This window comes from Lactuca virosa, chromosome 9 (assembly GCF_052849685.1).
Source record: "Lactuca virosa cultivar CGN04683 chromosome 9, Lactuca_virosa_CGN04683_v6, whole genome shotgun sequence".
NCBI classification, from domain to species: Eukaryota; Viridiplantae; Streptophyta; class Magnoliopsida; order Asterales; family Asteraceae; genus Lactuca; species Lactuca virosa.
The window spans coordinates 183,924,995-183,951,743 of record NC_136434.1 but is presented as its reverse complement, the minus strand read 5'-3'; positions in this window follow the sequence as shown (position 1 = coordinate 183,951,743).

The following is a 26,749-nucleotide window of genomic DNA, read 5'->3' as shown; positions in this document are numbered from 1 at the left end:
AAGAAAATCATTTTTATAAAAAGAATTTTGAAAAGCATTTTTAAAAGAGAAAAGAACTTTGAAAAGAGAAAAGGGTGTGGTGCATGCAATCAGCCGAGCTCAAGTAAGTACCCCTAATTACCCATACAAGTTTATGTTATGATATGTTTATGAGAACTGCATGCTAGATTAGGACTAAGGATCTAGGAAGGATGCCTTATGTGCCTGTTATATGTGTATCAGCTTTATGAACTGCATGCTACTACAGATTAGTCAGTGATATGATGGTCTGATTTGGATATGCTCAATTATGTTTACTCGATGCTCAAATGCTGCTTGCTTTGTGCTTTTAGGAGTCTTAGTTATCTTTTACTAACTAGTAAACGAATATGTTAAGTTACATATTGCGAGGACTAAATAATTTCAGAAGGTTAGGTCTAGCTCTATTTCGCAGCTCTTGTTTGAGTCCAACCATTGTAGGGTAGGATCTCTCATTCGAAGAATTATCTAGTCTAAGTGATATGTAATGGTATTCGCAAGCTAGTTAGGAGGAGATAGCAAAAAATTCTTATGCATATGATAGCGGAGAGGGGGTTGGTGATTACCCTAGGGCAAGCCTAGGATGAGATTAGCGTGAGAACAATAGTATTAGTAGAAGGGACTTGGTGGAGTCAAGGAAGCTCTTGAGGAAAGTACGGATAAATGTGGAAAGTAGTGTGGGCCCGTACTACCGAAAGCAGAGGATCTGTAATTGAATCAAGGAAGGATGCGATGAACCCAGGAAACTTGTAGTATGTGAGATCCCTCTAGTTATGATGAGTATACTGATGTTTGTTATGGTGTATTTTCAATATGGTGATGCTACGCACTAGACCAGTCGACACTTCAGGCACTAGTGAGGGATCAGGCTCGGGCTCTGGAGCTGGGCAACTTGATGAGTAGACGAGAGAGTTCATCTCGTCTGAGATCACACGCATCATTCTAGACCAGACTCCGGTGATCTTTCGATCGGTCAAGGAGGGCATCTTGGAGATACTTGATGGGAGGTTGGGTGCATTCCGCACCGAGATGGCGGCCATGCTAGGGGTGCGCACACTGACATTCAGGGAGATCGGGGCTTGTAGAGCTCCCGATTACCATGGTGCTTGGGACCCCATTGCGAGTACCAGATGGTTCGCGGATGTCGCCAACGCATTCCGCACCAGCAGATATCCCGAGTGGGACAAGGTTAGACTTGCATCCTGTCTTCAGAAGGACATGGAACGTGACTGGTGGGAGGAGGTTGGGAGAGCCATTGGAGATGATGCAGTTCTAGACGTGATGACTTGGAGTGATTTCTCGGCCATGTTCAAGGCTGAGTTTGCACCTGTGATAGAGGTGCAATAGCTTGCGAGGGAGTTCCAGGATCTTCAGCAGACTATGGAGATGGTGATCGGGATCACCGCTATGTTCAGGGAGAGAGCCCTTCTCGTTCCGTAGTACATGGAGGATGAGGAGATGAAAAAGGCCCGATATCATGAGATGTTGCGGAGTGATATCCTCCAGTTTGTGATCCGCTCCAGCTGCAAGATGCCGGAGGACATGATTGCTAGGGATCGAGAGAGAGAGAGAGAGAGAGAGAGAGAGAGAGAGAGATAGAGAGTTGGATTTGGAGATGGAGAGGAAGATGAAACCCGAGGGGGTTTAGTCAGGGAGTTCGGGAAAGAAGCCCATGGTATCAGACCACAGACCTAGGAGCCAGCAGGGTCGCATCCGTTGTGGAAAATGCGGCCAGTTACACGAGGGGACGTGCAAGGCAGGGAGTTCAGGTTGCTTCAAGCGCAGCCGAACTGGACATGTGAACAGAGATTGTACAGCTACTACCACCACCACGACAGTATCAGATCTGATTTGCTTTCAGTGCAATTAGAGGGGACACAAGTGGTCCCAGTGCCCGAGTTTAACGGCAACAAGGCAAGTGGCAACACCCGCTCCTGCTACCTTGAGGATTACCGATGGCCGCCAGGGCCGGCGGATGCGCCATTGGCCAAGAGCAGAGCCTTCCAGTCGACAGCAGAGGAGGCATGAGCAGCTCCCGACATGGTGACGGGTACGTATCTTCTATTTATCTCTTTAATTATATTGATTATTGCTTATGTTTATGTGTTTGTTATAGGATCGTTCTTAGTGAACAGTATATCAGCCTTGGTATTGTTTGATTCGGGTGCCACCCGATCTTTTATGTCGCTCGCGCTCAGCAAGCGATTCACAAGGGCTCCTGGAGAGCTAGATAGCCCGCTTGATGTCGAGATAGCAGACGATAGGATCGTCAGGGTTGCGAGATTTCATCAAGGATGTACACTACAGTTATTTGATGAGCAGTTTTATGTGGATCTAGTCCATATTCCCCTACGAGGGAATAAGGTTATAGTGGGTATGGATTGGTTGAGCCCCAATGGGGTAGTGATTGACTGCGAACAACAGCTAGTGAGGGTTCGGACTCCTAGTGGGGGAGGGTTAGTAATTCAGGGCAAGAGGTCGTAGGGTGGATTGACACTATGCTCAGCAGCGAGAGTGATGCGCTACCTTCAACAGGGTTGCGCGGGTTATGTCGCCTATGTCATGGATACCCGGGATAAGGGTAAGGCGACAGTCGATAATGTGTCGGTAGTGCGAGAGTACCCGGACGTATTCCCGAAGGATTTACCTGAGATACCTCCGGAGAGACAGGTTGAGTTTATGATTGACCTAGTCTCTGGTGCAGCTCCGATAGCCAAGGCACCATATCGGTTGGCTCCTCCTGAAATGTAGGAGTTGTCTACACAGCTGCAAGAGCTACTAGACAAGGGATTTATCAGGCCGAGTAGTTTGCCATGAGGTGCCCCGATTCTGATTGTGAATAAAAAGGACGGGTCACATCGCATGTGTATAGACTACTGGGAGCTGAATAAGGTAACAGTGAACAACCATTATCCCCTCCCGAGGATTAATGATTTTTTTGACCAGCTACAGGTGCATCTTGGTTCTCCAAGATTGATCTGCGATCGGGTTATCACCAGATGCGAGTCAGGGATGAGGATGTGCAGAAGACAACTTTTAGGACTCGCTATGGTCACTATGAGTTTGTGGTGATGCAGTTTGGGCTCACCAATGCTCCAACCGCGTTCATGGACCTCATGAACCGTGTGTGCAAACCGATGGTGGATCGGTCTGTGATAGTCTTCATAGATGATATCTTGGTCTATTCCAAGACTCAGGTGCAGCATGAGGAGCACCTGAGGGAGGTGCTGGAGACACTGAGGAGAGACTTTTTGCAAAGTTCTCCAAGTGTGATTTCTAGTTGCGCGAGGTGCAATTTTTTAGACACCTTGTCAACCAGAAGGGTATTCTGGTCGATCCGGCCAAGATAAAGGCCGTGATGTAGTGGGAGATTCTGAGGTCTCCAACTGAGATTCAAAGTTTCCTTGGTCTAGCGGTTTATTATCGAAGATTTATTTAAGACTTCTCCAAGACCGTTGTTCCTTTGACCCGACTAACCAAGAATTTGGTGACCTTCCGCTGGGGGCCTGAGAAGCATGCAACTTTCAAGACTCTCAGACTGCGATTGTGCAAGGCACCGATCCTGACTTTGTTGTAGGGTGTCGATGACTTCGTGGTTTACCGTGACGCTTCGATTACGGGCATGGGTGCGGTATTGATGCAGCGAGTTCACATGATAGCTTACGCTTCGAGGCAGTTGAAGCCTCACGAGGCTAACTATCCGACACATAACTTAGAGCTGGGGGCTGTGGTTTTCTCCCTCAAGATTTAGCGGTATTAACTCTATGGGGTCCGCTGTACCATTTACACGGACTACAAGAGTTTGAGGTACCTCATGGATCAGCTAAATCTGAACATGAGGCAGGGTCAGTGGTAAGATGTGGTGAAGGACTACGACTGCGAGATCCTCTATCACCCAGGCAAGGCCAACGTAGTGGCCGACGCCCTGAGCTGCAAGGCGGTAACGTCCCCGATTCGAGACATCTGTCTGAGGATGACAGTGATTATTCAATTGCTAGATCATATCAGAGAGGCGCAGGTACAGGGCATGAAGGAGGAGTGCCGTAAGTGCGATCGGGTCATAGGCCAAGTGGCCTCATTTAAATATGACAGTCGTAGGTTGCTGACCCTGCACGGGAGGGTCTAGGTTCCGTACTGGGGTGGAGTACGACAGGTTTTGATGGATGAGGCCCATAGGTCGAGGTTCTCCATCCATTCCGGGGCGACGAAGATGTATAGGGATCTTCGACCTGATTACTGGTGGCCCTGGATGAAGCGGGACGTAGCATGGTACATAGAGCGGTGTTTGACCTGAAGGAAGGTCAAGGTCGAGCACCAGAGACCACATGGCAAGATGCAGCCACTAGACATTCCCGTCTAGAAATGGGAAGATATCACCATGGATTTCATCACCAAGCTTCCCAGGACCGCATGTGGAGTAGATTCGATATGGGTCATAGTGGATCGGTTGACCAAGAGTGCTCATTTTATCCTGATCCAGGAGAGTATATCGGTTGAGAAGCTGGCCAAGATCTACGTGCACGAAATAGTGGCACGACATGGAGTACCTGTCTCAGTGGTGTCAGACCAAGATGTCCGTTTCACTGCCAGATTTTGGAAGCGGTTTCACAATGAGATGGGTACTCGTCTCCACTTCAGTATCGCTTTCCACCCTCAGACGGACGGGCAGAGCGAGAGGATGATACAGACTCTCGAAGACATGCTATGCGCATATTTTTTTGGATTTCGGTGGCAGTTGGGATACGTATCTTCCGTTAGCGGAATTGTTGTATAACAACAGTTACCACGCGAGCATAGACCGACCTCCCTTTGAGATGCTCTACATGAGGAAGTGTAAGACCCCAATTTGTTGGGGCGAGGTCGGTCAGAGAGTCATGGGGAGTACTGAGGTAATACTCAAGACTATAGAGCAGATCCGGTAGGTCCGGAGCAGGCTCCAGACTGCTCAGAGTCGGCAGAAGAGCTACGCCAACAAGCGGTGTTCAGACTTGGAGTTTCAGGTGGGCTATATGGTCCTCCTGAAAGTGTCACCTTGGAAAGGTGTCATCCGGTTCCAGAAGCGGGGAAAGCTGGACCCCAGGTACATCGGTCCTTTCAGGGTTATAGCCCGGGTGGGAAAGGTGGCGTAACAATTGGATCTTCCAGCATAGCTCAGCCAGATCCACAACACTTTTCATGTTTCTCAGTTGAGAAAGTGCCTAGTGGATGATTCAGCGATTGTGCCCTTAGAGGATATTCAGGTTGACGATAGCCTGAACTACATTGAGAGGCCGGTGGCGATTCTGGATCGCCAGACGAAAACCTTGAGGAACCAGGTTGTTCAGCTAGTGAAGGTGCAGTGGCAGCACCGCAAGGGTTCTTAGTGGACTTGGGAACCCGAGGAGGAGATGAGGGAGCACTACCCGGAGTTGTTTCCATACGCAGCAGACTTCGAGGACAAAGTCTAAGATAAGTGGGGGAGAATTGTAACACCTGGTTTCTGGTACACTTTTATTCATAAATTATTCATTTTATTAGAGCTACTCGACGAGTAGGAAGCCCCAGACTTGTCGAGTAGAAACAAGTTTTAGACGCGGGTTTTAAGCTATTTACTCGATGAGTCGAGAGCCCTCGACTCGGCGAGTAGGTCTCCTGGGGGAAACCCTAATTTTGGGGTTTTGCACCCTATTTAAACATCTAAATCCCCACCTTTTGGCCTCATTTCCAGCATCCTAAACCCTAATCCACGAAACCCACAAGTATTTTGTGAGTGTGTGAGCCATTCTTGAGTAACTTTTGTGTGTTCTTGAAGTTTGAAGAAGAAGAAGAAGAAGCTAGAGGGTTTAAAGAGAAGATAGTTGTCACACCCCCAAACCAGGATGGCGGAAACGTCCGGGGGTGGATGACTTTCATGTATTGTATCATAACAGTTGAACAATAGTAAAGAAAGCAAACATGACCATCATATATATATGTCCAGAACGCCCAAGCTAATGTGGTTAGCAAAGTCTGTTTCAGTGAAAGCCACCAGGGCAACTTCCATCTCCTGAGTCCTGGCAGCCACATTCTCCTTGGACTTTGCGTCAAACTCCCTGGTGGTTGTCTGCTCCCATATAATCCTTTTACCCTGTTCTACACCTGCAAGAACACAAGCCTTCTGCACATGTACCAATCCTTGGAGAAATTGAGGGATCTCGATCACCCGGTCCACCACCCTGTTGAGCCCCTCGCTAAGGATCCATGAAACATCCTTCTCCAACACCCCTTTTGTAGTACCCTCAGCAACCCGATCAACCTCCAGTTCTGTTGTCCCCTTGCTCAGCCCCGCATTCTCCAAACTCAAAACCCCAACAAGATCATCCATACGCCTCGCCTCTTCCTCCAGCTTTTCCCCTTGATCATCCAAGCTTGCCTTCTCGCGCAACACCACCTTCCGCTCGGCCACCCATCTGCACTTGTCAGCTTATATTCTCGCCAACTGGACCCTCAACTCTTTTCATTCAATACTCTTCCGGTCAGAATCATACTGAAGAGTCTCCATGTCAGAGATGCGTTCAGAAGCTGCGACCAAATAAGATGACACCTGGGCGGCGGCATAGCGTAAGCGGTCGGCCATGTGTTCATCCGATAGAACCGTTAGGGCCTCAGTGGTAGCGAGAGGAAACGCGTGCCGATACCACTCAAGAGCGACGTCATGATCAGATACAAGGTCTTGGGCAGTTAGCTTCCAAGCGGGCATGTAGGCATCCAGACGAGAACCTGCAATAAGGGGGATGGTTGTGGTCTTATCAAAAGAAGCTGATGCAAGACCATCGGAAGTCGAAGACCCAGTCTTCACATCGGATCCTCCACCAATGGGAACGAGTCTGGCCTTGTCGGCGTTTCCCTCTACTATACAACCGAGCGGTTCAGTTGCCCGATTGGGTGCCCCCTCCGGCAGTTCTGAAGGACCCTCATCAGGGGCATGGGTGGAGCTCCTAGAACCCTCAAGCAAGAAACTCAGATTATATTTCTTGCGAAGAGGGGGCTCAGAGCTAGCGGTCTTGGCAAGACCGCCAACAGAGGCTTCCAGAATAGCGAAGCGCCTCTTGACACGGCGAAGACTCCTTAGAGACCCAGAGGGGTAGGATCCTTCTGGGAAGCACCAGTGACAAAGGTGTCTTAGAAATCTGACTCATCGTCACCACCAGCACCATCACCAGCGACACCGCCTGCACCGGCGGGAGACTCGTGTGTAGCCTCGATTCCTTGACCAGAAACAGGAGGTGGAAGAGCTTCAACAAGGTCGACTTCACGGCATTGAATTTCGCCCTCAAACAGACCCTGAAGAGCCCTCTCCAAGGATATAATTTCCTCCCCACCTGGAAACAAAACGAAAACAACGACGGTTAGCCAAAACCCTGATTTCAACGCATTTTGCCTAAAAAGAAAAATAAGGGGGGACAAGGGTAAAAGAGTGTTATACCTTCCTTCTCGACAAAGAACTCAGGAATCTCCCCACGATCCCTCCAAGCGGCGCTCATTCCACCGGCGGCCAAAAAGCAATTGAGCCAATCCTCGCCGTTGATGCTAATCTTCTCTAAGTCGTCAGCCAGCTCCTTATCGGCACCAAAAAACTGTTGGATTAGGTGTCTAAGCCCATAACTATTTTTGGTATGTGCTTGATTTGATTATGAGCATGGTCCTTTTGGGTTGCCTTCACTCATGCAACTTGATAGGATGACAAGTGGAGAGAGATAAAGTAGGATTTATTATATGAATAGCAAATTGGTACTCATAATGGTTTTATTAATATATTACAAGATTAATATATTATTTGGAAATCATATTATTAATTAGTAATTAATCAGAAATTAATTTAATATTAATTTTGAGTATAAAGGAACTGATTAATAATTGAGGGATTGTTCTGCAAATCATTGATAGTTGCAGAATTGGGCTGATTGGACTCCTTAGTTGTGGAGTGGACGAAATCCTATAGGAGGCCCTATAGATTTCGTCTAAGGCCTCTAAAGAAGGTGTCTGTGGGCTGCTTGTTGCCTAAGTAAGATATTAGGGTTTCCACCTGAAAACCCTAGCAGCCACAACTATAAAAAGACCCTTATACATGAGGAATTCGACCCTATGCTTCTTGGAGTTGCCCTAGCCGAATTCCACCTATCTCCTAAGTCATCTTGTTGCATTTAGTGTTTGTGACTCCATTAGAAGTGCAACACTTGGGGCACTAGGCTTTCAGAAGTCAAGATCAAGAAGGATTATACTTGTTATTGCTATATAACAAGAAAGGTAAGCTTCTAACCCTAGTTTATATGTCAATTTCGAATTGTGTATGCTAGTCCATAGGTTTATTGCTTTGGAGTTCATAGTTTTATGTTCAATAGAGAAAAACTTAGATCCAAATCAATTAGGGTTGCGTGTATACCACAGGATTGTTGTTATGCTTAAAACCCATCAGTGGTATCAGAGCCTATGTCGTTTTTCTATTGAATTGGTGCAAGAGTGAACTGCCAAAAGATCAAGAAATCGAAAATTTGTGTTGTCTGACTGCTGAAATCGACGAGTCCATGTATGGACTCGACGAGTTGCATGAACTCGACGAGTTCCATAGTGGACTCGACGAGTTGTCTGATCTGGTGCCAGATTTTTTGGCTAGATTTTGATTTGGATAATTACCATAACTCATTTTTAATGCCTAAATTCGATTTTTATGAATAGTATGTGATATCCTTATCAAAATTGATGGATTTGGTTAAATATGGATAATATAAGATTATTTTGATTCAAATATTTAACCTAGTAATTTTGAAAAAGTTTTAAATTACACCCTTTTGGTTTTATAGTTTAAATTTGAAATTAAGAGTTTTAGTTTTTGAAAATTTAAATAGTTAAACCATAATATTTTGAAAAGTTTCAAATTTTACCCTCAAGTTTTGGAATTTAAAATTTGATTAAGAGGTTTTAATTTTGAAATATCAAATTCTAAAACCCTAGTACTTTGAAAAGTTCAAATTACACCCTTATGGATTTTATTAAATTAATTAAGTGTTTAATTAAAAGAGAGAATTAATAAATCCATAATAATATGGTTTATGTTTAATCAAATTAAAAGTCTAATTTATTAATAGATTAAACCATTTAGTATTTTAAATGTATAAAATACACCCTTATACTATATAAAATTAAAGGTCTAATATATTACATATGGTCAGTCTTACCGTTAGTAGGACTCATTCATAAAGCTGGTCTATAAGGGGTGTTTAAGGAAGCGGCATGTAAAATGACCGTCATTGGGTATCCACTCTTACCCACCGCACCCTTAACTAGTGGAGGGTTGTTAGCCGAACGGGTAAGATAGGACACAAACTTCCATTATAAGTATAATGATATATGAAGTAACTAAATGCTTTTATAAATTCCCAAATCTTAGTTACTTTAGGAAAAATGTGAATTTGGTGCTAATCCATGAAATTGCACATTGCACTTTGTTGGTCGTTAGTGGAGCGTGTGTAGTTAACCGGCACACTAATATGGGACTAATGAAGGATGGTAATGGGTAGCTCGTAGATTATCATAGATCAATGGAGCGTGTGTGGTTAACCGACACATTGATTAGGTGATAAACGTCTTCGATAGTACCAAGCTAATCTGCATGGTTATTCACACCTTGTTTGTGATCCTCGGTATCCTAGTCACAAACTTGAAGGGAATAATCGAGATTAAACATGCCATTGAAAAGTTCAATCAATCTCAAAGAATCTAGGAATTTCAATTCATTTAAAACATAATGTTCATTTTCGTTTTCATGGTGGAAATTGGTAAATCGTCATTTACCTACCTTCAAATATTTTGCAATTGGATTACGGCATCCCTTTTCCGAATTGTAGAATATTGTGTTGGGTCCTAGCCTTAATATTTCATTTGGGTGTTATATTAAGGATTGAATCAACTAACTTGAATTTCTTCCTTTTGTAGATGTCTAATTCTAACAACTATGGTCTTCCCGAATCTTTTGGAAAAAGCTTTCCACATGAAGATGATGTTCCAAGATTGGATCATGGAAATAGAAATCATTCTTCACTTCCTCCACCTCCTCCAATAGTTCTCCCAGACCCACGTGTTCGTCGACTTGAAAAGTTCAAGGTCACTCAAGCCCTATTGGCAACCAAACACGAAGATGGAAAATCTATATGTGCTCACGTCTTGGAGATGAAGTTGCATATTGACAAGTTGGGAATGTTGGGTGTCGATGTCTCGAGGAAGCTGGCTGTTGACTTGGTTCTTCAATCGCTTCCTGAGTCATATAGTGAGTTCATTAAAGATTACTATATAACAGACCTCGACGTAACCCTTATCGATCTTACATATTTGCTAATTGTTGCTGAATCAGAAATGATTTGGCGCACTGGTCGAGCAAATTTGATTGGAAGATCTGTATTCCAAATTTCCGTGGACCCTAGCAATGGAAAAGGTGATAGTCCAGAAATGGTTTCTTCTCCTCAGGGAGAGATGTCACACCCCAAAACCGGAGTGGCGGAAACGTTCTGGGGTGGAGGACGTCATGTCAAGTATCACAACACATGCAGTATAGTAATCAAAGTACAACAACCATTGCATTAATAGTATAAGTTTTTACATAGGTTACATTTAGCAACAACATCAAAAGTAGATATAGAGAATAACATAAGGTGCAGCTCGGTACAAGGCTGACTTCGCAAAAGCTCCCGGAGTGTACCTGTCTACGGACGACCTGAGAATACAAGTTATTTTGAAAGAGAGGATCTGCATTTTAATGCTGGTGAGTTCATAAGTATTTTAATGACATTGATATAAATACATGTTTTTCCTCAAAATAATCTCATTAGATGATGGTGATAAAAGCTTATAAAGTATTTGAATTCCTTCCAGAAAATCCTATATTTTCTGATAAAAGTAGTCTTCTACCAAGACTTGACTGTTTCATGTTTAAAAGAATGAGTTTCCCTACTAAAAGCAGTCTTCTACCAAGACCCAACTGTTTCATGTTTAAAAGGAAGAGTTTCTTTACTAAAAACAGTCTTCTACCAAGACCCGACTGTTTCATGTTTAAAAGGAAGAGTTTCTTTACTAAAAACAGTCTTCTACCAAGACCCGACTGTTTCATGTTTAAAGAAAGAGTTTCTCTACTAAAAGCAGTCTTCTACCAAGACCCGACTGTTTCATGTTTAAAGAAAGAGTTTCTCTACTAAAAGCAGTCTTCTACCAAGACTTGACTGTTTCATGTTTAAAGAGCATTTTTCCTAAATGTTACTATCATTATCAAAATATAGTTTTACATTATCGTTTTATGTTAAAAACGTTCCAAGTTTAATGTATTAAGGAAAAATATTGTAGTACCGTAGTTTTATATGTAGAAACTACCGTGGTACTAATTACCTTAAGGCCATGAATTATAAGGTAAATGTGAAGATACTCGTAACCATATTGATTGACGGGTGTAAACACGACGACCTGCTGGCGTCGAAATAAATGTGACATTTGTCACCCCTTGGCTTGGTCGGCCGGGACTGTAGCTAGCAGTCGGGATGTGGGATGGTCTGTCCCGTATAGATCTATACACACAATGACCGCTCTCCCTCCAGGAGACTCTGGTTACCACTCGACAACGGTGAAATCTGCGTCATGAGGATGTATCTCATGCTCTGATTTTGCTATATATATATATATATATATATATATATATATATATATATATATATATATATATATATATATATATATATATATATATATATATATATATATATATATATATATATATATATATATTTCTTTTTACTAAAAGTACATGTTTTAGAATATTGATATAGCTAGTTTCTCTTCATAAAAGTTATTGTTGGTTTCTAAACTATACCTACTATAGTTTACTTGAGAGGTTATCTAGGTACCTTTGCTACCCAAAGGCGCTGAACTGGAGTAAGAGTTTTTATATCTAAACAAATATACATAATATATAACTAGGATTCCAACGACACTCGGACAAATAACCGGATACTCTAGGTCCACAACCAAACAAGGAACAGGAAATAAAGCGGGCTATCAGTCCTAAGTCCTTCAAACCCTACTTATATAACTATATCTATATAGACATGAATCTAACAAGAATATAAGTTTAAAATACTTTGATAAAAGTTTAGTAATTTAAAAAGAGATTATAGTACTTTAAAAGAGATTTGAAAGTAATATATGAAAACCTTTAGCTGAATAAAACAGTTTAACAATCAAAAATCTATTTGATTGACAGTTATTAATCATATGTGATTGATATAATAACTTAAAAGTTCAACTTGTATTCCCCCCCCCCCCCCTCATAAAAGCATTTAAAATCATTTCAAAGGTTGATTAAGGGGTATGAACTCACCTGAAGTGAGTAACTCGAAAGAAAGATTGATATAGGTGTTGGGTTTTGAGCATTCTAACACTCCTATGGTGTACATGCAACCCTATAAACCTTGGATCTATGTTTTCTCTATTATACATGCAAATATTAAATATTCCAAGGTTTCATCCTAACTAGCATATTATGAAGCACATATACTACAAAGTTCTAGTTAGATGACATACCTTTTGATGTAGCTTGATGTCTTCAAGCTTTAAGAGCTTAGCCCCAATAGTGTGGAAGCCTCAAGTGGAGTCACAAATCACCAAAACACCTTGGAAAACCTTTAGAGAATATGGATACTTGGCTCACACTATGAAATCGGTTATTGCCCTCTTTAGTGTATCCACACTAGCCACTAGCTTAATTTCATGAACCATAAGACCCTTTATATAGTGTGGAGGATTAGGGTTAAACCCTAATACCCATGACCTTTCATTTCCTAGGATCCATGGGTTAAAGCCCCATGGACTATCCATAAAGACTTAGCCCAACCTAAATGAACTTGGCCCACTACACACACACACACACACACATATATATATATATATATATATATATATATATATATATATATATATATATATATATATATATATATATATATATATATATATCTAAGAGTCCATATTTAATTAGTTCCTTTTTTATCACTTAATTAATTCTAAATTAATTCTTGATCAATACTAATTAAATAATATGATTCCATATTAATATATTAGAACTTATAATATATTAATATAAATCATAAATATACTATTCTCAAAAGACTATCCATATAAATTGTGCCGGTGAAGTGCAACCCAAATGGACCATGACGGGTCGGGTCAAGTACATACCAAATATAGTTATGGACGTAGACATTAATCCAACAGTCTCCCACTTGGATAAGTCTAAAACTATTATTGAGTATGACTTCAAAACCTAACTGGCAATCGTAGCTCTTAAAGCCGTTGTCGAACTCTGACCTTGTCAATGACTTGTCCATTAGATAAGGGATCATATATTCCTCCATTTTAGATATCATATGGACTGAGACATGGATTATAATAATTCTCTCTGTCCATTTGTTGTTTCCCGATTTTCGATTTATGATGACTGACTGATTGAACAAATCAAATCAGTCCTGGCTTGGCCAAGCACTCACATGTGTCATTGCTAAATCATCAAGGGGCCCACAGATATCGCTTTTATCCCGAAGGTAAAAGGAATGGATAAACTTCGACTCATATGGCTTGTTCTACTACTTCTTGAATCATACACAAAGGCACGTTTTATAACATCGAGTTACCAAATGCGTTTTCGTGCAATCAATGTATAACTAACTCATAGTAACAACTCATATCTCTAGGTTTGAAGAATATAAGATATTATCGTCTCATGATCACTCGTGATAAAATCCATGAAGTGATTCAAATGAGCGCGGGTTGAATCCAATACTCAGAACTTATGAGCACTCATGAGTGTTGTAGCACCACTTTCTCCACCAACTTGGACCTCTACAAACCAACCCATGACAGTCTTGATTCATATCTACTTCCAACATATGACCGACTGTGGATGGTTTGAATAACTTAATCATTCAGGAAGAGCGACTTAGTTATTCTGGAAGTCAAAACATGCAAAGTGAAACACAAGAATAAATGAATCAAATATGGTATCAAACCCTATGAATATAAATAAACACTTTTATTTATCACCATACTGATTACTCATTATTCATTGTTTCGGTTTTATCAACTTTATACTTGAATTAAAAACACTAGTTGTCCCATGCTCCAAGCATGTACACTATGTTTTTCTTAAACAATAGCTTTGCCATACACCAAGTATGAACTCTATGTTTGTCTATGATCCTTACTTTGTGAAATAAACCAATTGAACATAATTTCAATGATTCTAATTTCACACTCCCAAATCCTTATCGAAAAATGTGTGAATTTCAAATTCCTATCATTTATCGAAATATGTTTAGATTTTAAACTTATATGCACTGACCCTCCTGTAATGAATATGTACAAAGTCACAAAAACTTGTCAACAGTCATTATAAGGTATTCCAATGGAGATCAACTCCATGGAAACTAAGTATCATATTCAAAGTACATTGCTTTGGACATGCTTCTTGCATTAAGTTTTCTAATCTTACACGGATAACTTCCACCTATGGAGACAACTCCATATTCTCATTTTGACTATCACTTCTGAATAAGAGATGCCTCTTTTCAGAATATGTCAATATGGTCCTTCCAAAATTAGCACTATACTTCCAACTGTCCCTGAGCAACCAATCTTTGGTAAACCTCAGATTGTCCTCGACAATTGCTTAATCATTTTAGTCATATCCAATTCTAGACCTTTTCCCTTCTTAATGCCTCTGGGCATTTGGAAAAATTTAGAAATGACAAATATTATAGCACATGCAATCGATCCTGTACCCAAAGCAAATGGTACACGATTCATGATGTCTCACATAAAGACATGATTCTAGACCAGTCTTTTGCTACGATATTTTTATTTGCCATGTTTTCAAATTTTGACTATGAAGAGGGATGACGTAATCATAATCGAATTTTGAGAACGCAATATATAGAATTTCCTTAAGTTGAACCAATCCAACATGAAATTCATATATATATTCTTGACTAAGGATGATTAAGGTCTCAATCTAAGCCTTTAGAACTGAAATGAAGTATATCCTCTCCCTTAATTATAGCAAAACAACTTTTTCAATCCCTGCAGCATTACAAATTGAAACTTTTGTTTTCTATAATTAACATTGCTAACTTGCAACACTAACAATAATTATCATGCTCCCACTAACATGATGATTATTAGCATAACACTTATGCTCCCACTAGCTTTGACATGTACTCATAAATCAGCTGGACTTCTAGAAATCAATACTTTATTGACTTTCTTACCAAAGTTCAGATTTCTGATACGAGATGCTTTGATAAAACTTTATCAAAATCATACACCTTTCCTTAGATAGCATGCATGTGTGTCTAAACAATTTCAGAACTATGAAAAGGGATGCCGTAATCATAGTCTCAATTGTTTAGACCTTTTGCCATCTGCTTCAAATCTACTTGGTGGAAGTGTTTCCTCACCATCATTTTCATGAATCGGAGAGAAACCTTATGACCCTTAGATTTTATGGTGTATGTGCTCTTATCCATGTGAATCGTCAAAACCATAGTCACAAGACAAGGATAATGACAAATCCAAACTCATATAGACTGAACTTATGCAATCTTAACTTCTTGCCACCTGGCAGTACAGGGCCTGCCATTGCTTCCAAGTTGTTATGCAACCAATTGAGAACTTTCAGAACTCCTATGCAAAGCCAACTTTAACTGGAATGGGCACAGAATATGTCAACACGATAGGTTATAAACCTCAAGTCGTGTGCTAGTGAAGAACCTCAAGTTTTATTCTTGATTAGTTCTTGAAATTCTTTTTAGGATCTTTAAGACTCCCACTATCCTCTTGACATATAAGACTATCTTGCCAAATATTCAAGAGATAGTGCGGATTCTTTATCAAGACAAACACTTCACACAATTGGCCTTAGTTGGTCTTTGTTTTATCCAAAACATCACAACTTACCAATTTCAAATGTACAAGAGTAGGACACTTTTACTCTTACATTTGACAAGTGTTTTAAACCTTTTTTTAAGATATGTCACTCAAGTTACAATCTTGGAGTATGACTCTAAGAATTGTTTTGGAACGAAGTATGACTCATCTTCCTGATCTAACCATTTCAACAATTCATGACTCCTCTTCTTAGTCATAAGAATGCACTAAGATGACCTTTAGAGGACTAATTGTGATATGATTTCTAAATCATTAAGATGATCACAAACATGATACTAAAGTACTCTCCCATCTTTTCAGATTTGAGAAACTTTTATCTTTCTGCCTAATTTGATTCTTCCCATTCGTTCTGCCATACATTGAGACTTTTCCAATGTTTCAGAATTATACTTAAACTTGTAAGTATAACCATATTTACTAAACTTTAGTAAATCAAATATTCTTAACGAGCTTTGTGGTGGACATGACCAGTGCACAAGAATGTGTCCTCGATCCCTTTAGTCCTTCACTTGACTCACACATCCATGTGAACAAGTAATTAGTCTTGATTTTCCAATGCTTGAAAGTTCTCATTCATCATACTATTCAACTTGCATGATTCCAAGTTTCGGTCCAATTGAAACTTGGGTGATGAGGAACTTTCCTGATTTGGTAAATTTAGACACTACCACAAATGAAAGAATCAAATCCATTTTCCAATATTGCTGTCAGTGGAATCATATAAGCAACAATTTTCCACAAATGCCATTGTAAGGATACTTCAAATAAATAAAATTAAACAATTTTCTTTTATTTAAAACTTTGCGGAAAAACTTATCCTTACAATCCACATGGAAAATTGTTGTTGTCTATTCCTTAGCAATATATCCATAACTTCTTAAGCAACTGCTCAAAATTCTGATGCGATCGAAATCCACCTTCGCGATCAGAATCAGCATATACTTCCTTTAAGATTTCTCTCTATTCTTTGATTCTTAAAACATCAACATGTGACCCAGACACATCATGTAATGAGGATCTCATAATAGAACTTAACAGAGTTAGATAATGGGCTCTACCTGATGTAGAGTCAAACTTATTGACTTTAACATCCTTAGGTAAATTTGGCAGCTTTGCAATCAACGCCCCTTCCTTTGGAAAAATAAACATATGGACCCTTTGGTAATGGGACTATCTCAGACTTAGCCTTTCTCTTTACCATTTGGTCAACCGGGTTGACTATGTCCAATCCCTTTCCATTGGGAAGAGAATGCTTTTTCTGGATTTCCAGTGTCACCATTGTCACTGTCCATAAAGTTTTTGGGAAGTTGATCTTCTAATCAAATTTGCTTTACTATCGTTCCAAATCATTGCTGATTCAGCAGCACCAAGCAAATAGATATGATCATTAAGGTTCATGTCATAGTCAGTTTCATAGTAGTCCCAAAGGAACTCACTATGTGACTTAGAAAGTGATTGAACATCCAACTTTCTCAAGACTTTAACACCCAACTCTCCCGGCTTGTCAATATGTGACTTCATCTCTAAGATGTGATCACACATAGACCTTGCTTGCCATTAGGGCTTGAGTGACCTTGAACTTGTGGGTTAGGGAGAATAATTGGAGGAGGTGGAGGAAGAGAAGTATGACTTCCATGAGCCAAACTCGGGAAGTCATATTCATTAGGAAAGCTTGGTTTGGGAAGATCATTTTTGTCTAAACCAGACATCAACAATGGGAGAAATTCACGTAAAGTTGATTTAAGTCCTTAATATAACACCCAATATGATATATTAAGGCTAGGACCCAACAAACTATTTTATAACTTGGAAGAGGGATGCCGTAATCCAAGCTATAAAATATTTGAAGGTAGGTGAATGACAATTCACCAATTTCCACCAAGATAAACGAAATGTATTATTAGGTTTTAATTGGTTTTGAAACTCCTAGATTCTTTTGAGATTCATTGAACTTTTCAATGGCATGTTTCAATCTCGAGTGTGCCCTTCAGGTTTTGTGAATGGGATGCCGAGGATCACAAAACAAGGTGTGAAGTAACCATGCAAATATACTTGGTACCCTTAATATTTACCCCTCAATCGATGTGCCGGTTAACCACACACGCTCCAACGATACTATGATAAGCATTAGGTTACCCTTTGCCTACCTTGTTAAGTCCAGGTTAGTGTGCCGGTTAACCACACACGCTCCACTAACAGATTAAACAAAGTGCAAAGTGTAATTTCATGGATTAGCACCTTATTCACATTTTCCTAAGTAACTAAGATTGGGAATTTATAAAAGGTTTAGTTACTTAGTATTTATCATTAATACTTTTAATGAAGGGAGAATTATAGTCCTTGTCCTACCTGTTCGGCTAACGACCCTCCACCAGTCAAGGAAGCGGTGGGTGAGAGTGGACACCCATTAAACTGTCATTTTATAGGCAGTAACCTTATACCCCCCTTATAGACCGGCTTCGTGAATGAGGCCTATTAATGGTAAGACGACTTGCTCTTATACATATAATATATTAAACTTTTAATATTATAATAGTATAAGGGTGTATTTTAGACATTTAAAATACTTGGTGGTTTAATCTATTAATTAAACTATACTCTTAATTTAATTAAATTTAAACCATGTCATTATGGAATTATTAATTCTCTTTTAATTAAACACTTTAATTATCTATTAATAAAGTCCATAAGAGTTAATTGAATTATTCAATAAAAACATCATAATTCCAATTATTAAATTCAAAATTAAAACCATTTAATTAATTGTTTAAGTTATGAACCCAAGAGTTTTAGAATTCAATTCTTTTTTTTTATCATAAAAAAACTTTTTCTAAATTCCAAAACTTGAGGGCAAGTTTTGTAACTCTTGAAAACTTTTGGATTCCATAACTTATGGAGTTAAATACTTGTTTTATGATGAAACTTTTCATGTTCCATAACTTAAGAACAAGTTATGGAATTCTTTAAAACATTAAGACTATGTTTTGTAACTCCATAAAAAACTTTGAATCAATTTTTTTAAAACCTTTTCATATCCATAACTTATGGAGGTTTCAAAAAACTCTTTAGATCAAACTTTTAAAACTAATAAAATAATCATATCATTTTATCTTTTACTAAATTTGACCTAATTCAAGTCATATAGCAAATGATTCAAATTTTACAAATAATTAGTTTTTCACAAAAACAAGTAATTATCTTAAAATTTGACAAACGTCATGTTTTTTTTCTTTTTTTTCCAACTTTGAAAATAAAACATTTGCATCAATATAACAGAAAACAACCCATGGCTCTGATACCACTATTGGGTTTTGAGCATTCTAACACTCCTATGGTGTACATGCAACCCTATAAACCTTGGATCTATGTTTTCTCTATTATACATGCAAATATTAAATATTCCAAGGTTTCATCCTAACTAGCATATTATGAAGCACCTATACTATAAAGTTCTAGTTAGATGACATACCTTTTGATGTAGCTTGATGTCTTCAAGCTTTAAGAGCTTAGCCCCAATAGTGTGGAAGCCTCAAGTGGAATCACAAATCACCAAAACACCTTGGAAAACCTTTAGAGAATATGGATACTTGGCTCACACTATGAAATCGGTTATTGCCCTCTTTAGTGTATCCACACTAGCCACTAGCTTAATTTCATGAACCATAAGACCCTTTATATAGTGTGGAGGATTAGGGTTAAACCCTAATACCCATGACCTTTCATTTCCTAGGATCCATGGGTTAAAGCTCCATGGACTATCCATGAAGACTTAGCCCAACCTAAATGAACTTGGCCCACTACACATATATATATATCTAAGAGTCCATATTTAATTAGTTCCTTTTTGATCACTTAATTAATTCTAAATTAATTCTTGATCAATACTAATTAAATAATATGATTCCATATTAATATATTAGAACTTATAATATATTAATATAAATCATAAATATACTATTCTCAAAAGACTATACATATAAATTGTGCCGGTGAAGTGCAACCCAAATGGACCATGCCGGGTCGGGTCAAGTACATACCAAATATAGTTATGGACTTAGACATTAATCCAACAATAGGATCGCCGGGCGTCGAATGAAGTCGTGAGCACAAACGGATCCTAGTTTAACATGTAATAACACATATATGAATACACTTAGGGTATATAACCACTAATAGACACATGGACACACCTTAGGGACATGGAAACACTTAGAATTAAGTGTTACAAACACCTATTGAGGTCCCTAAATGGGTGTAGGGCCTTAGATTGGAGTGTAAGGCCACCAAACTCAACTTTTATGCGTGTGCGGCCAGGTGTACGGCCAGGGTGTGCGGCCAGGCCTGTGTGCGGTCGTACATGGGAGTGTGCGGCCGTACAGAGGGTGTGTGCGGCCGTACATAGGAGTGTGCGACTGTACACTCCTCATTCATGAACAAAACGTCGATTTCCGGGTTTTTCAAAGCCAAAACTAAGTCCAACTAGCAAATGAAGGCCAAACTCTTCACCTTGGAGGGTCTTTGAGGTGTGTACGGCCACCTTATGAAGGTGTGCGGCCGTACACCTTCAAAGGATGAAGAACATGAAGAACACTATGAGTTTTAGGCTTAGATTCAAGTGTCTAACCAATAAAACAAGCTGAATGATGAAGTAGTTCACGTTTTTGAGGCCTTTAGAGTGTTCTTAGATGAAGTTTTTAGAGAGAGAAAGTAGTGAGAGAAAGTAGAGTGCAGCCAAAGGAAAGGAATGAGTGAAGGGGGTCACCCTATATATAAAGGGACGAGTGTGCGGCTGGAGGATGGGTGTGCGGTTGGGTGTGCGGCTGGCTGGCCGCACACGCGGGTGTGCGGCCGCACACACCTTGCTTGGTGTGTTTGGCCCGATTTTGTGATGCTACACACATTCTAACCCTTCCCAAGACTCATATCTAGGTTATACTAAGCCTAAAACACTCATATAGACCCACAATTCTGTTAAAAGATAGCAAAACGAAGGCTGACACTCGGCTGAGTTGAATAGCTGAACTTTACAAGACAAGGATTTTCGGGTTGTCACAAGAGAAATCGGTAATGGTCAAAACGTTTGATCATAAGAGAAAGGCTGAGTCTGAGATAATCCCATGTACCATTCTGAAAGAGTCTGTTTGTTTCTACTGCCAAGAGAAGGGGCATTGGATGTGAAGCTGTCATATTTACCTGAAAGATCGCATGGATGGAAACGTCAACATGTATGACTCTGCTTCAGGTAAGTCCACTATCTAGCTCTATTAAGTTCCTATTTGTATATTCTTAATACATGATGTGATAAGATTACATTTTTATGTTTTGCAGGATCGAAGAAAAGAAAGGAAGCTTAAAGGAAGAGTGAGCTGATTCTGATCGCGAAGACATGGATTTCGATCGCATGGTTCGATGATCGGATTTTTGAGCTGCTACTTAGGAGTCTTGATAGATTTCTTAGGAATATTTAGTAACATAGTTTTCATTTGTAATTGCGTTGTAAGGACAAGTTTTTCTGCATTTTTTATAAATAAAGAAAATTTTTGATTTGTCTTATTTTATATCTCCTTGCAATGGCATTTGTGAAAATTTGGTGTTTATATATTATTAGCAATATTATGAATGGATTTGATTCTTTCGTTTGTGGTAGTGTCAAAAAATTTACTAAATAAGGAAAGATTCTCATCACCCAAGTTTCAATTGGACAAAAACTTGGAATCATGCGACTTGCATTGTATGATGAATGAGAACCTTCATCTTTGGGAAATTTAGACTAATTCTTTGTTCACATGTAGATGTGAGTCAAGTGAAGGACTAAGGGATCTAGTACGTATTGATGTGAACTGGTCAAGTCCACCACAAAGAACGATAAGACTATTCGTCATGATTTACAAAAAGTTTAGTAGATATGGTTATACTTACAAGATTAAGTGTAATTTTAAATCATTGAAAAAGTTTCAATGTATAGCAGAACGAATAAGAAGAATCAATTAGGCAGAAAGATAAAAGTTTCTCCAATCTGAAAGGAAAGGAGAGTACTTATGTATCGTATTTTATGATCATCTTAATGATTATGAAACCATATCACAATTGATCCTCTAAGGACATCTTGGTGCATTTGTGTGACCAAGAAGAGGAATCGGTAATTGTTGAAATAGTTAAACCAAAAGGTGAATCATACTTCGTTCCAAAATCAAGTCTTAGAGTCATACTCCAAAATTGTGCCTTGAGTGACATGATCTTTAGAAGGTTTATAACACTCATCAAATGTGGAGTAGAAATGTTTCTTACTCTTGCACATTTGAAATTGGTAAGTTGTGATGTCTGGATAACACAAAGACCAACTAAGACCAATTGTGTGAAGTGTTTGTCTTGATAAGAACCCGCACTAACTCTTGAATATTTTTTTGTTAAGGAACGTTTCCTGACAAAAGAATCTTATATGTCAAGAAGTCAGTGGGAGTCTTAATGATCTTGAATAGCTTCAAGAGCTAATCAAGAATAAACCTATTATTTATCACTAGCACACGACTTGAGGTTTATAACCTATCGTGTTGACATATTCTTGTTTCTATGCCCATTCTAGTTAAAGTTGACTATGCATGTGAGTCCTATGAGTTCTCATTTGACTGCATAAGGCAAAGCACCTTGATCAGTAAAAGTTCATTGATCTGTATAGGTGAAGCTGCTTAACAACTTGGAAGACATGGTAGGCCCTTGTGTTGCCAAGTGGAAAGAAATTAAGATTGAACAAGTTCAGTCCATATGAGGTTGAGTTTGTCAGAGACCTTATCTTATGGTAATGGTTGGAAATGACAGATTCACATGGATAGGAACACATACACCATAAAATCTAAGTGTCATAAGGTTTCTCTCTAATTCACGAAAATGATTGTGAGGAAACGCTTTCACTAAGTAGATTTTAAAGAGATTACAGTTGTGTTAATTGTGTTATCAAATTCGATTATGATTACGGCATCCCTCTTCATAGTTCGAATTGTGAGAAATGGCAAAAAGTTTGAACATTCGGGACTTACTGCTGTAAGTTCTGAAATAGTTTAGAAACACATATGAGCTTTCTTATAAAAGGTGTATGAACTTAGATAAAGGCTTATCTGTAACGCCCGTGTTTCTAGGCTAGGCATTAATATTGACATAATGGTCTAGGTTAACCTTTGTAACTCATTTAGAAGAAATGAAAAGGAATTATGTGAATATTATGTGTTTTATGCTTAATTATTAGGGTTTAATTAATTAAGAATAAAAATGAGCGTCAAAAATTAAATTCTAGATAAAGCCGATATCTATTAAGAAACTTGTAGTGGGTGTGACAAGGATTACGGATATATAAAGAATGCCGAAATCCGAGTTATAACGAAGAAGTTATGACCTGTTGAAGTTTCACGATAAACCGGCTCGGTGCTGAATGTCGTAAAAAGTGAGTTTTCGATAAACTACTTTTTAGCCTTAGTAATCTAAACGAAACTCGTAGTGCTCGTTAAACCGAGAGTATGTATAAAAAGAACGCCCAAATCTGACTTCGTATGAGGAAGTTATGATTTTTCGAAGTTTCAGCTTAGCAGTAGACAGCTCAAAACTCGAATTTTAGATCGAGTGATTTTTAGCCGACACGACCTAAACGAGAATCGAAGGTCTCGTCAATAGTAGCACAACGGTAAAAAGTCTGACGAAAATGGACGTCGGATGAAGAAGTTATGAATTTGTAACGGATTTCCTGTCCCGGTCTGTTAAAAATAATAATATAAAAATTAAAGTCAAAATTAGCCGACGAAGTCTAAGCGAAAGTTGTAGAGCGTAATTTTACCTACGCGTGCATATAAAGAACGTCAAAAACTGAGCTCGTATGCGAAAGTTATGAATTTTAGAAGATTTTGGCACAAAATTCGAGAAATTTCGCATGGATGAGCTTCACCCGGAAATGCCACGTCACCTTCGCCCAAAATGTGTCACGTGTCCGAAATGGTCGAGTCATCCAAGCATCTGGCAGTCGCGTGTCACTTCCGGATTCAACCGAAGTCTCGGCCCTCGCACATCCGACGCGTGTACAGTGACTCATCCCATCCGAAGCCTTCGCATGAGCCACGAGCCACCCACCTCGGATCCGAAGTTCGGTCCAATCAGAGCCCTTCAGCGAGGGCCTCGCATGCGCAACCCACGTGCGAGCAGGTGCTGCCTCCTTCGGATCTACTGCCGCGTGGCTTCTCTCCTGACCGTCCGATCAGCAGCTTCGGACCCTATAAATAGAAGGGTATGCGAACCCTCCCGGGTACTTTTGGGATTTTGCCACTTTTAACCCCTTTTTTCATATTTTCTTCACCTTAACATTCCCTGAAGCCCCAGTATCGATTCTAACACCCGGAATACGCCACGAAGTGCCCGAGAAGCCCGGAAAATTTATCTTTTCGGTTTCGAAGCCCGACCCTTCGCAGAGCCCGGTTTCTCAATAAAACTCCCGGTTTTATTAGAAACGATCGTTTTAGGAAACGAATTGCTGCCCGATTTTCATTAAATCAGGTGAGTGTGTAGTCACTTTCACCTTACACATAGATATGAAGTATTTTACATAAAATACGTGCTGTGTGAATATATATTGTCTGTTTATTTGAGATGGGTGTTGAAGGAATGATTTATACAGGTTTTTAAATAATTTAAACTGTATATGTATTTTTATCTACGAAAAATGTTGGGTAAAACATGGGTAGATGAAATAGTGGCTGTGATGAAAGGTGAGTTGGATAAAGGAGATGATCAGTAATATTGATCATGAGTTGAGGGTGAGTGGTGAAATTTGAGAGAATCACTTACCCAAAATGTTGGCCCCCGTCATTCAGCAAAGTATGGATGACAACCATGGACTATTCTAGACAGTCTGTGGAACACTAGCAGGCCCGCTACCTGTAGGTGTAATGAACTATATGTTCATTTGATGTACTCTAAAAACCCATTGACATGTATTGCAGGGGGGGAATACCTGTAAATAATATTGTCGATAAATAAGAGCTATGGACTTAGCACATGTTGAATAAACCTTGGCAGCTATGGACTTAGTGCCTGTTGTATAAACCCAGGTGATGGAGTGACCTTGTGCCTATTCCTTAGGATGAATCCTTAGGAAGGAGTGATAGTTTAATCTTAGGGTAAACCCTTAAGAAATTAATAAGATAATGGGGTTGGGGTAATTTTGTTGATTGATTGATGTTTAAGTACAATAAATTTAATTATTGTGGGTTGAAAACCCTATATGCTCACCAGGCTTCCAAGCCTGACCCACTCAGCTTTTTATGATTACAGGTAGTGGACCCCGAGCATAGTCGGATGATGATGATGAGTGATTTATGGATTATAGGCCAGTAGTTATAAATAACTGTTGTAAGGCTTATAATGTCTTGTTTATGCTTTTGATATGTATCGGAACATGACATCCCGAGGTTTTAATATAAAAAGGAAATTATATATTTCTTAAAGAAAGGTTTTGATAAACTTTTATCATATGTTGTTTTGGGGACCAATTCCGCAACATCTTTTTAAAAAGATTCTCTGATTTTATTTTAAAAAGCATAAATTAAATCGGTCTTTTCTGGCCGAGAAATTAGGGGATGTCACAGTTGGTATCAGAGCATTAGTTTAAGCGAACTAAGAAATTGTAGGATTTCTAGACTTAAACTTAGAATGCTAAGTAATGATTGTGAGATGAGTGTCTACCATATTTTAGACACGAGCACTAGTTTATTTTAGGAAAGATGCCTAAAATGCTTTTATGTGCTAAATGCTATATGTTTGCCATATATGCCATTATTTGTTCGGATCTATGGTCTGTTGCCGACCGGATCTGGAAACCTTATGTGTGTAGGATTCTAAACGTATGAATACGATATTAGAACTAACATATAAACGTTTCGGAGTAATAATGAAGACTTAACGTCTAACGAAAATGAAGATCCAAATTCACCTACGATTGGTGTATAGATCGAAATGGCGAGTACTCAAAGTGGGTTCGGAAACGATAATCTACATCCTGAGCCAATCATGATGGCTAGGGTGCAGGCAATGGTGCGTACGATGTTGGATGAACAGATGGAAGAAACAAAACGTTTACTTCAACAAAGTAAGGATGAACTTACTATGCCAGTACGTCAGGCATCTGTTCTTGAGGCAACTATTAGGGTTGCTAAGTCTATTGAAGAAATGATCAATGACAGGACCGCCAACAAGATTGAAGTTGGCAAGAAGAGGAAATTTGAGGGGTCTTCAAGGACCAACAAGAGCAACATATCCTCAAAGTCTGGCAAAAGAAGAGGTAGAGGAAAATGGTGCGGAAAGTGCAAAAATAAACACTCTGGGAATTGTGACGGGAAGGTGAGGTGCTTTAGGTGTGGATAAATAGGGCATTACGCCAATCACTGTACGATTCCCAAGAGGGTGTGTTATGTATGTAAGGTAGAAGGCCATATTTCTAAGGACTGTCCGAAGAAAAATGAAGTAACAAGGCCAAGTGCACCGCCAACGCCAAGGGAATTTCAGAATATCCTTGACGAAGCGATTAATAACGCTAGGAAGTAGAAGTAAAGACTTGATACCCGAAGATCAAGTTACGAAGTAGTAATATGAATAGTAACAAGTGGTTTAGCCTATTAGAGGCGTAGTATAGGGTAAACTTGAACCTTTGTGTAATCGTTTCAAGGAAATAATATAAACCCTGGTTTTGTCATCTGATGAA